The 12,712-nt window shown below is 37.9% G+C and overlaps 1 protein-coding gene across 1 annotated transcript in view; it reads right to left on the minus strand.

The window, feature by feature from the left end:
• Positions 1–12,712, minus strand: part of LOC119501350 — a 74,432-nt gene that overhangs the window by 18,069 nt on the left and 43,651 nt on the right. The gene's annotated exons all lie outside the window — the stretch shown is intronic.

A 12,712-nucleotide genomic window follows, 5' to 3' on the forward strand; every position in this document is an offset into this window, starting at 1 on the left:
GTGTTGCCGTTGTATTTTATCCGGCCTTCTTTGCATATTCTACAAACAGCAAGCAATTTATCAAGTCAAAGCCAAAACGTTTCCACACGCTGGACCTCAAACACGGCTTGAAAATCTCTCGCTCGTCTGGCTCTTCCTCGCCATCAGCCATGCTTCGTTTATCTGTCGTCTCTCTGAGATTGGTGCTGCTGGCGCATGTCGATGATGTCATACACGGGGAGGGTGAACCGGAGTAACGTTTAAAACTAATAAAAGTGCTAAAAAATACGTCCATATAACGTTTGTCGAGCTTAAATATATGGTGCAAACTCTTAGTATCGATACAATCGATTATTTACCTTGAAAATCGATCGATAATCGTCTCCCTCGACAACTTGCAGAGTACTAAGGATGCACCGATACCGATATCAGTATCTGAGATACTGAGATGCGCCGATACGGGCCGATGGTGCGCCCGACCCCACTGGGTCGGGATCCCATCTCAGCCAGCGTGCGCCGGCCCTCACTTTCATTGTGCCACGGGGTTTTGCTCGCACCCTCTGACTCACGCGTTCGTTAGACTCCTTGGTCCGTGTTTCAGGACGGGTCGGGTGGGTGTCAGACATCACCGCAGACCCTTGGGACGCACTAAGGACAGTCTGCCCAGGTCAACAATCGCACCGGGAGCAGGGGACCCCGTCTCTCCCCAGCGAGGAGAGAGGGCGTAGCGAGTACTTTGTCCACGGCCCCGGGAAGCACCTTCGCCCCGAGCTTTTCCAAGCCGACCTAGAGCCGGTCGCGACGCAACGCCTCGTATGCGGGACTCCCCAGCCTGCCGGGTGTCGCTCACACCCTCCAGCTGGCTGTTAACGAGGGTCTTTTGGCACAGAGAAGTACTCGTATCGGTACTCGTATCAGTACTCGGTATCGTCAAGTACTCAAATGTAAGTACTTGTACTCGGTCTGAAAACAAGTGTTATCAGTGCATCCCTACAGAGTACCTGTCGATGTAGTTGGACCGTAGGAATATAAATAAATCCATCGATGTAGTAGATGAATCGTTACACCCCTAACACTAGCTATAAGCAGCTTATAATACATAGGCTACTTAAATCTACTATTGCCAAGAATTATTTTTAATCAAAGCAAATATTTAAATAAAAACACCATCATTTATTTTTTTATAATAATTAACCGAAAATTGTAAAATATAAATAAACAATAGAAATCTCCCTGAAGTCTTATAAAGTGTAAAAATGAATAAAGCTTTTGTCATGTATTATCATGTAGGCTATTATCAGAGCTGTTATCTGAGCCTGAGGCTTTCAGTCTAAAGTTTCAGTTTGATCACTGGATGAGGAAGCACCTGCTGTTGTGGTGAAGATTGTTTCCTCCGTGTTACATAAATATTAACCAGTAAGGATGTTGATAACCACAAGTCCAAAATGTGCAGACATTTTCATTCCTCTTTTGATAGTATCTCTAACTCAAGTGTAACTGTGTTTGAGTTTAAAGGTTCTCTATCCGATATCCAGAGCAATAATATAAAGAAGTTGTAGTTTTGTTGCCTAAACCTAAAGAAGTTGTAGTTTTGTTGTCTAAACCTAAAGAAGCCTTTTTATTTGTGTTCAAAACGTGACGTTTCATTAATTTTTTACATGTTAGAATGTGTTGCTTTTAAGTTTCACTTTTACAACGTAGTAGGCGTAGTAGGCCCCTTCTGACCCACATCTATGGTGCTTATAGCGACTGATAACGTCTATTTAATGGCCTGTTAAAAGTCAAATCGACAACTTGCGGCGTGCACCTCGCACAGGCTTCACTACGCTGACCATAAACCAGGCCTCAGCCATTTTAAGAATTGACTTTAACTAACCTGACATCAAAGTAGTCAAACATCTGTCTCTTTATGTTAGTTTGTCAGTATGTGAAATACATTATTTTTGCTGTTACGGTTTTCCTGTTTTCCCAGGTTAAAACTGAAAAATATACAATTCCCCATTAATGCAATTTACCCTTCCACTAGACCAGGGGTCAGCAACCTGCAGCTCCGTGAGCCTCAGGCAGCTCTTTTAGCTCCTCTCCAGTGGCTCCCTGTGGATTTATAAAAGTGTTTACATTTTAATTTTTATTTATCCTTATTGTAGGTCTATGGTACGACGGAGTATTAGGGCCACATTGAGGAAAAAAAATATATCTGAAATTACGAGAATAAAGTCATAATATTATAAAGTAGTAATTTTACGTGTTATTTTTTTTTTTTCTCGTAAAGTTCTGACTTTATTGTGTAAATCTCAGATGTTTTTTCCCTCAATGTGGCCCTAATACTCCGTAGTACATTGTCTCTTTGGCCCTCACTGCATTAGACTTATATACTATATACTTAGACTCTAAACTGTGTTACCTTCATCACAATGATCACATGTTTTTTATCTTTTTGCCTTAAATGTCTCTTTTGATAGTAAAGGTTGCTGACCCCTGCACTAGTCCATTAAATATTATCTTTGTTCATGTTTGTTTTTTTTACTTACGTGACGTCTTTCTCTTGAGGCACAGTGCCTTTACGCCTCAGATCAGGACGGGTTTTTGTATTACCACATATCACTGTGGTGCCCACTGTATGCACAGTGCCACATGCTGCTACAAAAACCTCTGCCTGTTACGGTGCATTGCCTGTCCTCTATGTACTCAGCATTGTACGCTTTGAACCATAATTACTCTTAATTATTGAGTTATTATTATTCTGCGTCTTTGCATCGTTGGTGATTGTGTTAAGTTAGTCAGTCTGTCAGTCTCGAACAACGAATCTTTTGTTGCCTGATGATGCTTTTTCTTGTTCTCTTTCTACTCAGTATTTTCTATATTTCAGTGCTTTTCTACAGTTAAACTATAAAATCACTTTTTATTTTTTCAGGTTTGAAACCTAATTATTGTCCTGATGATGGATTTTTTTTAAAATGATTTATTGTACAATAGTGATGCAATAAAGTCAACACATACATCGTGCAGTAAAACCATGGATGAATGACATCCGCCTGGTTTTCACTATATGTGAAATATATTATCTTTGCTGACACAAAACATGAGAACAAATTAATCTTCTTTTTAGGATAAAACTGAAAATCTAACAAACCTTTACTCTTCCACTATTCCTTCCTTCAGTGTCTGATACATTTGGGAAGTGGCCTGTTTTTTTTTCTTTTGGCACAGTAACGTTGGGCCTCCGTTCAGTTCAGGATAGGGTTTTTGTATTACCACATATCACTGTGGCCCCCGTAGTATCCACAGTGGCACACACTCATACAAAAACCTCTGCCTGATATGATGCCGGATAGGGCTGCACCATTACAGCCAAAATGATAATCACGATGATCAATATTGAGATCAGGATTATTTATCAGGATTATTCATTGATTTTTAGGGACAAAATATTGTATTTTATCACATTTAAATAAAACAGAGCGCTGCTTTCACTGCTGCATTCCTGCTAATGTACAAATAATTGCATCAAAATAAGACCGGTCCTTATTCACAGTGCATCTCCTAGGACAGGGGTCAATAACCTTTACTATCAAAAGAGACATTTTAGGCAAAAAAAAACAAACAAAAGGGTTGGGTGACTTAACACACAAAGATCATTTTTTAGTTTAACACAGACATTTAATATTATAGGGTTAAGCTTTTCTGATGTGTTTTCAGAGTAAAACTGATAAAATTAAGAATTCGTTAATTTAATTTACCCTTCCAAAGGTCCACTGAACATCACCTTTCTTTAGTGACCTGAGTTCCCCTTTTTTTTCTTGATGCACAGTGGCTTCAGTTCAGGACAGGTTTTTGTATTACCACATATCACTGTGGCTGCCATCCCATCCACAGTGCTGCATGCTCGTACAAAAACCTTTTCCTGAAACACAGCAGTGCATACGGTAAGTCTGACATTAACCAGCCGAGAGGACTGATAGATGAACAAATCCACCGTCCAAGCATATTTTTTACAGACCAAAATAATAAATTCCATTTTTTTCCAGTACATTTCATTCACTTAATCAATAATGAATTTGCATGTTTGTTTAGATTCTGATGTTAACCCCCTGAGACGACTGACTTTACCGTCTTTCAGAGGCTCTAGCAGGTTCAGGTTTAAAGCTAGAGTGAAGCTACAGACATCATATGAAAACTAGTAAACCTAATGAATCCATATCCATTAGGGATGCTCATTTTTAAAACATTTCTTAACCGATAACCGACCCTCGTTAACCGATTATTAACCGACAAGCTTTGTGCCTCGCATGCAGCGGTGCACCAGCTGCAGGAGCACAACAGATCTTCGTTGACGGGAGTCTCCAGTTCAGCGTCCGGGAGCGTTAACTTAGCAGCTACGGTGCTGCGTGTAGTGTCGCCGACATGCTGACACTTTCCCAGTAAAAGTCTCCACCACACATTTAGTTGAGTTCAGCAGGTTGTCAGCTGTGTGTCTGCCCGGCGTAACGTTAGCGAGTGGCCGACAGACCATTTGTGTGTTGGTGCTACGTTAGCAGCTCTAGCGTTGCCGGTGGCTTCGTGCTCGCCGTTGTCACACACGTATTGTGTCTGTCAGCGCGGCGTAACTTCGGGGAGTGTCCCACAGACCGTGTGTGAGTGTGTCGGTGGCGTTATAGCTGTGATAGCTGTAGCAGTTACAGTTTATTTGTCGGTGAATAAATGCTACATCTTACAACCGATAGCATTAATCGGTTAAAATTCTTAATGTCGGTTAACGGTTAAACCAGCGGTCAGCAACCTGCGGCTCCGGAGCCACATGCGGCTCTTTCCCTGTGGACTTATAAAAATGGAAATGAATAAATAATATTTTTTTGTTTACATTTGTATTTTTACTTATCATTGTTGTAGGTCTATGGTACGACTGTACGACGGAGTATTAGAGCCACATTGAGGAAAAAATAAAAGAATCTTAGATTTCGAGAATAAAGTCATAATATTATAAAGTAGTAATTTTACGTGTTATTTTATTCTTTTCCCGTAAACTTCTGAATTCATTCTCGTAATATTCCGACTTTTTTTCTTATAAAGTTCTGACTTTATTGTGTAAATCTCAGATGTGTTTTCCCTCAATGTGGCCCTAATACTCCGTAGTACATTGTCTCTTTGGCCCTCACTGCATTAGACTTATATACTATATACTTAGACTCTAAACTGTGTTACCTTCATCACAATGATCACATGTTTTGCGGCTCCAGACAGATTTTTTTTTATTTTTTTGCCTTAAATGTCTCTTTTGGTAGTAAAGGTCGCTGACTCCTGCACTAGTCCATTAAATATTATCTTTGTTCATGTTTGTTTTTTTTACTTACGTGACGTCTTTCTCTTGAGGCACAGTGCCTTTACGCCTCAGATCAGGACGGGTTTTTGTATTACCACATATCACCGTGTGGTACCCCCCGTATGCACAGTGCCAAATGCTGCTACAAAAACCTCTGCCTGTTACGGTGCATTGCCTGTCCTCTATGTACTCAGCATTGTACGCTTTGAACCATAATTACTCTTAATTATTGAGTTATTATTATTCTGCGTCTTTGCATCGTTGGTGATTGTGTTAAGTTAGTCAGTCTGTCAGTCTCGAACAACGAATCTTTTGTTGCCTGATGATGCTTTTTCTTGTTCTCTTTCTACTCAGTATTTTCTATATTTCAGTGCTTTTCTACAGTTAAACTATAAAATCACTTTTTATTTTTTCAGGTTTGAAACCTAATTATTGTCCTGATGATTGATTTTTTTTAAAATGATTTATTGTACAATAGTGATGCAATAAAGTCAACACATACATTGTGCAGTAAAACCATGGATGAATGACATCCGCCTGGTTTTCACTATATGTGAAATATATTATCTTTGCTGACACAAAACATGAGAACAAATTAATCTTCTTTTTAGGATAAAACTGAAAATCTAACAAACCTTTACTCTTCCACTATTCCTTCCTTCAGTGTCTGATACATTTGGGAAGTGGCCTGTTTTTTTTTCTTTTGGCACAGTAACGTTGGGCCTCCGTTCAGTTCAGGATAGGGTTTTTGTATTACCACATATCACTGTGGCCAGCCCCCCAGCTGTATGCACAGTGGCACACACTCATACAAAAACCTCTGCCTGATATGGTGCCGGATAGGGCTGCACCATTACAGCCAAAATGATAATCACGATGATCAATATTGAGATCAGGATTATTTATTGATTTTTAGGGAGAAAAATATTTCATTTTATCACATTCAAATAAAACAGAGCGCTGCTTTCACTGCTGCATTCCTGCTAATGTACAAATAATTGCATCAAAATAAGACCGGTCCTTATTCACAGTGCATCTCCTAGGTCAGGGGTCAATAACCTTTACTATCAAAAGACACATTTTAGGCCAAAAAATAAATAAAAAAAATCTGTCTGGAGCCGCAAAACATTTGATCATTGTGATGAAGGTAACACAGTTTATATTCTAAGTATATAGTATATAAGTCTAATGCAGTGAGGGCCAAAGAGACAATGTACTATGGAGTATTAGGGCCACATTGAGGGAAAAAACATCTGAGATTTACACAATAAAGTCGTAATATTATGAGAAAAAAAGTCATATTACGAGAATAAAGTCATAACTTTACGAGAAAACAAGTTGGAATATTATGAGAATAAAGAAATAAGTTAACGAGAAAAAAAGTAATAATATTACGGGAATAAAGTCGTAATATTACGAGAAAAAAAGAAAATAGCACGTAAAATTACTACTTTATAATATTACGACTTTTTTTCTCCTAAACCTATGACTTTATTCTCGTAATATTATGACTTTATTGTGTAAATCTCAGATGTTTTTTCCCTCAATGTGGCCCTAATACTCCGTAGTACATTGTCTCTTTGGCCCTCACTGCATTAGACTTATATACTATATACTTAGAATATAAACTGTGTTACCTTCATCACAATGATCACATGTTTTGAGGCTCCAGACAGATTTTTTTTTATCTTTTTGCCTTAAATGTCTCTTTTGATAGTAAAGGTTGCTGACCCCTGCACTAGTCCATTAAATATTATCTTTGTTCATGTTTGTTTTTTTTACTTACGTGACGTCTTTCTCTTGAGGCACAGTGCCTTTACGCCTCAGATCAGGACGGGTTTTTGTATTACCACATATCACCGTGTGGTACCCCCCCGTATGCACAGTGCCACATGCTGCTACAAAAACCTCTGCCTGTTACGGTGCATTGCCTGTCCTCTATGTACTCAGCATTGTACGCTTTGAAGCATAATTACTCTTAATTATTGAGTTATTATTATTCTGCGTCTTTGCATCGTTGGTGATTGTGTTAAGTTAGTCAGTCTGTCAGTCTCGAACAACGAATCTTTTGTTGCCTGATGATGCTTTTTCTTGTTCTCTTTCTACTCAGTATTTTCTATATTTCAGTGCTTTTCTACAGTTAAACTATAAAATCACTTTTTATTTTTTCAGGTTTGAAACCTAATTATTGTCCTGATGATTGATTTTTTTTAAAATGATTTATTGTACAATAGTGATGCAATAAAGTAAACACATACATTGTGCAGTAAAACCATGGATGAATGACATCCGCCTGGTTTTCACTATATGTGAAATATATTATCTTTGCTGACACAAAACATGAGAACAAATTAATCTTCTTTTTAGGATAAAACTGAAAATCTAACAAACCTTTACTCTTCCACTATTCCTTCCTTCAGTGCCTGATACATTTGGGAAGTGGCCTGTTTTTTTTTCTTTTGGCACAGTAACGTTGGGCCTCCGTTCAGTTCAGGATAGGGTTTTTGTATTACCACATATCACTGTGGCCAGCCCCCGCTGTAGTATCCACAGTGGCACACACTCATACAAAAACCTCTGCCTGATATGGTGCCGGATAGGGCTGCACCATTACAGCCAAAATGATAATCACGATGATCAATATTGAGATCAGGATTATTCATTGATTTTTAGGTACAAAATATTTTATTTTATCACATTCAAATAAAACAGAGCGCTGCTTTCACTGCTGCATTCCTGCTAATGTACAAATAATTACATCAAAATAAGACCGGTCCTTATTCACAGTGCATCTCCTAGGTCAGGGGTCAATAACCTTTACTATCAAAAGAGACATTTTAGGCAAAAAAATAAATAAAAAAAATCTGTCTGGAGCCGCAAAACATGTGATCATTGTGATGAAGGTAACACAGTTTATAGTCTAAGTATATAGAATATAAGTCTAATGCAGTAAGGGCCAAAGAGACAATGTACTACGGAGTATTAGGGCCACATTGAGGGAAAAAACATCTGAGATTTACAGAATAAAGTCATAACTTTACAAGAAAAAAATAAAATAACACGTAAAATTACTACTTTATAATATTATGACTTTATTCTTGAAATCTCAGATTTATTTATTTTTCCTCAATGTGGCCCTAATACTCCGTCGTACCGTCGTACCATAGACCTACAAAGATGATAAATAAAAATTAAAACGTAAACCAAAAAACGTTATTCATTTCCATTTTTAAAAGTGCACAGGGAGCCGCTGGAGAGGAGCTGAAGAGCTGCAGGTTGCTGACCTCTGGTCTAGAACCAACCAAATAAATAAAAATATAAAAATAATATAATATTATAAGAATTAATAAATAAACACAATTAATGTTTGATTAATTGTACGTTTTTACAGTAGAAATCATGAGGTCTTTTACCCTTTTGAAACCTAATTATTGCTGTTTTTTTTTTTAATAATCACATTTTTACTCTGTGAATATTTACATGATGCTCTCTGTGTGTTAAGGAAACCGTGTTCAATGTCTTTAAATGTCTCTGCTGTTCCTAAGAAGAATGTGTTGGACACATCCAGGCAGCAGAAAGCAGTCTCCCCTCCTGACTTGCTTTCTGTTCGCAGCGTTTCCGTCTCAGTGGAAACGGAGGTTTTTGTCACATGATATATCACCGTGGTAGCTGTTATATGGCACAGTGATATGATCCCATACAAGAACTCCACCCTGCACACGCTGGCTGTCACGTCACACTAATGCTGTCACTTTATCACTATTTCATATTAGTTCAACTGTTAATTAACAGTAATGTTAATGTTTGATTATGTGGACAAACAAATTGGCAGCTCAAAAGTTCCCTGATTGTGTTTTTAATTGTATTTTTTATTTAATCATGCTTATACACACACTCCTGAAAAGGGGCTTCACAATTATGATAATGATTAGTGATCAACCGATTATCGACCTACGACTAATTGAGACTTAAACTGCAGCACAAATTTAAGTTTTCCTTGTTTTACACTATAAGGAGATATTGTTTATTTATTTATTAAAATGTTCCTTTAACGTTAAAAGAAGCTGGGAGCTCCCTGCACTTTTTTATTTTAAGATAAAAGTTCTTTTTTTAATTAAACATATGCTTTAGTTCTGTGTTATTCACATTTTTGAAACCAAGATTTAATGTTTTTTACTGCAAATGTGTATCGGTTCAAAATCATCGGTGTCCTTGATTACTAATAATCGGTATCGGTCGATCCCTTATAATGATATAATAAAACAGACGGATATAAATATTGTTTTGGATTTACATTGTGCAGTAAAATCATGGATAAATTACACCTTATTAGAATGAGAATCAAAACTACTGTATTATAAAACAACATCAAAGTGCTCTGATACATATTTCATACCCGGTGTGTTTTTTTTTCAGACGTATCATCAAAAGGGTTGGGTGACCTAACACACAAAGATCATTTTTAGTTTAACACAGACATTTAATATTATAGGGTTAAGCTTTTCTGATGTGTTTTCAGAGTAAAACTGAAACAATAAAGAATTCGTTAATTTAATTTACCCTTCCAAAGGTCCACTGAACATCACCTTTCTTTAGTGACCTGAGTTCCCCTTTTTTTTCTTGATGCACAGTGGCTTCAGTTCAGGACAGGTTTTTGTATTACCACATATCACTGTGGCTGCCATCCCATCCACAGTGCCGCATGCTCGTACAAAAACCTTTTCCTGAAACACAGCAGTGCATACTGTAAGTCTGACATTAACCAGCCGAGAGGACTGATAGATGAACAAATCCACCGTCCAAGCATATTTTTTACAGACCAAAATAATAATTTTTTTCCAGTACATTTCATTCACTTAATCAATAATGAATTTGCATGTTTGTTTAGATTCTGATGTTAACCCCCTGAGACGACTGACTTTACCGTCTTTCAGAGGCTCTAGCAGGTTCAGGTTTAAAGCTAGAGTGAAGCTACAGACATCATATGAAAACTAGTAAACCTAATGAATCCATATCCATTAGGGATGCTCATTTTTAAAACATTTCTTAACCGATAACCGACCCTCGTTAACCGATTATTAACCGACAAGCTTTGTGCCTCGCATGCAGCGGTGCACCAGCTGCAGGAGCACAACAGATCTTCGTTGACGGGAGTCTCCAGTTCAGCGTCCGGGAGCGTTAACTTAGCAGCTCCGATGCTGCGTGTAGTGTCGCCGACATGCTGACACTTTCCCAGTAAAAGTCTCCACCACACATTTAGTTGAGTTCAGCAGGTTGTCAGCTGTGTGTCTGCCCGGCGTAACGTTAGCGAGTGGCCGACAGACCATTTGTGTGTTGGTGCTACGTTAGCAGCTCTAGCGTTGCCGGTGGCTTCGTGCTCGCCGTTGTCACACACGTATTGTGTCTGTCAGCGCGGCGTAACTTCGGGGAGTGTCCCACAGACCGTGTGTGAGTGTGTCGGTGGCGTTATAGCTGTGATAGCTGTAGCAGTTACAGTTTATTTGTCGGTGAATAAATGCTACATCTTACAACCGATAGCATTAATCGGTTAAAATTCTTAATGTCGGTTAACGGTTAAACCAGCGGTCAGCAACCTGCGGCTCCGGAGCCACATGCGGCTCTTTCCCTGTGGACTTTTAAAAATGGAAATGAATAAATAATGTTTTTTTGTTTACATTTTCATTTTTTACTTATCATTGTTGTAGGTCTATGGTACGACGGTACGACGGAGTATTAGAGCCACATTGACGAAAAAATAAAAGAATCTTAGATTTCGAGAATAAAGTCATAATATTATAAAGTAGTAATTTTACGTGTTATTTTATTCTTTTCCCGTAAACTTCTGAATTCATTCTCGTAATATTCCGACTTTTTATCTTATAAAGTTCTGACTTTATTGTGTAAATCTCAGATGTTTTTTCCCTCAATGTGGCCCTAATTCTCCGTAGTACATTGTCTCTTTGGTCCTCACTGCATTAGACTTATATACTATATACTTAGACTATAAACTGTGTTACCTTCATCACAATGCTCACATGTTTTGCGGCTCCAGACAGATCCTTTTTCTCTATTTTTTTGCCTTAAATGTCTCTTTTGGTAGTAAAGGTTGCTGACCCCTGCACTAGTCCATTAAATATTATCTTTGTTCATGTTTGTTTTTTTTACTTACGTGACGTCTTTCTCTTGAGGCACAGTGCCTTTACGCCTCAGATCAGGACGGGTTTTTGTATTACCACATATCACCGTGTGGTACCCACTGTATGCACAGTGCCACATGCTGCTACAAAAACCTCTGCCTGTTACGGTGCATTGCCTGTCCTCTATGTACTCAGCATTGTACGCTTTGAAGCATAATTACTCTTAATTATTGAGTTATTATTATTCTGCGTCTTTGCATCGTTGGTGATTGTGTTAAGTTAGTCAGTCTGTCAGTCTAGAACAACGAATCTTTTGTTGCCTGATGATGCTTTTTCTTGTTCTCTTTCTACTCAGTATTTTCTATATTTCAGTGCTTTTCTACAATTAAACTATAAAATCACTTTTTATTTTTTCAGGTTTGAAACCTAATTATTGTCCTGATGATTGATTTTTTTTAAAATGATTTATTGTACAATAGTGATGCAATAAAGTAAACACATACATTGTGCAGTAAAACCATGGATGAATGACATCCGCCTGGTTTTCACTATATGTGAAATATATTATCTTTGCTGACACAAAACATGAGAACAAATTAATCTTCTTTTTAGGATAAAACTGAAAATCTAACAAACCTTTACTCTTCCACTATTCCTTCCTTCAGTGCCTGATACATTTGGGAAGTGGCCTGTTTTTTTTTCTTTTGGCACAGTAACGTTGGGCCTCCGTTCAGTTCAGGATAGGGTTTTTGTATTACCACATATCACTGTGGCCACCCCAGCTGTATGCACAGTGGCACACATTCATACAAAAACCTCTGCCTGATATGGTGCCGGATAGGGCTGCACCATTACAGCCAAAATGATAATCACGATGATCAATATTGAGATCAGGATTATTTATTGATTTTTAGGGAGAAAAATATTTTATTTTATCACATTCAAATAAAACAGAGCGCTGCTTTCACTGCTGCATTCCTGCTAATGTACAAATAATTACATCAAAATAAGACCGGTCCTTATTCACAGTGCATCTCCTAGACCAGGGGTCAATAACCTTTACTATCAAAAGAGACATTTTAGGCAAAAAAAAACAAACAAAAGGGTTGGGTGACCTAACACACAAAGATCATTTTTAGTTTAACACAGACATTTAATATCATAGGGTTAAGCTTTTCTGATGTGTTTTCAGAGTAAAACTGAAAAAATAAAGAATTCATTAATTTAATTTACCCTTCCAAAGGTCCACTGAACATCACCTTTCTTTAGTGACCTG

The sequence above is a fragment of the Sebastes umbrosus genome, chromosome 14 (assembly GCF_015220745.1).
Source record: "Sebastes umbrosus isolate fSebUmb1 chromosome 14, fSebUmb1.pri, whole genome shotgun sequence".
NCBI classification, from domain to species: domain Eukaryota; kingdom Metazoa; phylum Chordata; class Actinopteri; order Perciformes; family Sebastidae; genus Sebastes; species Sebastes umbrosus.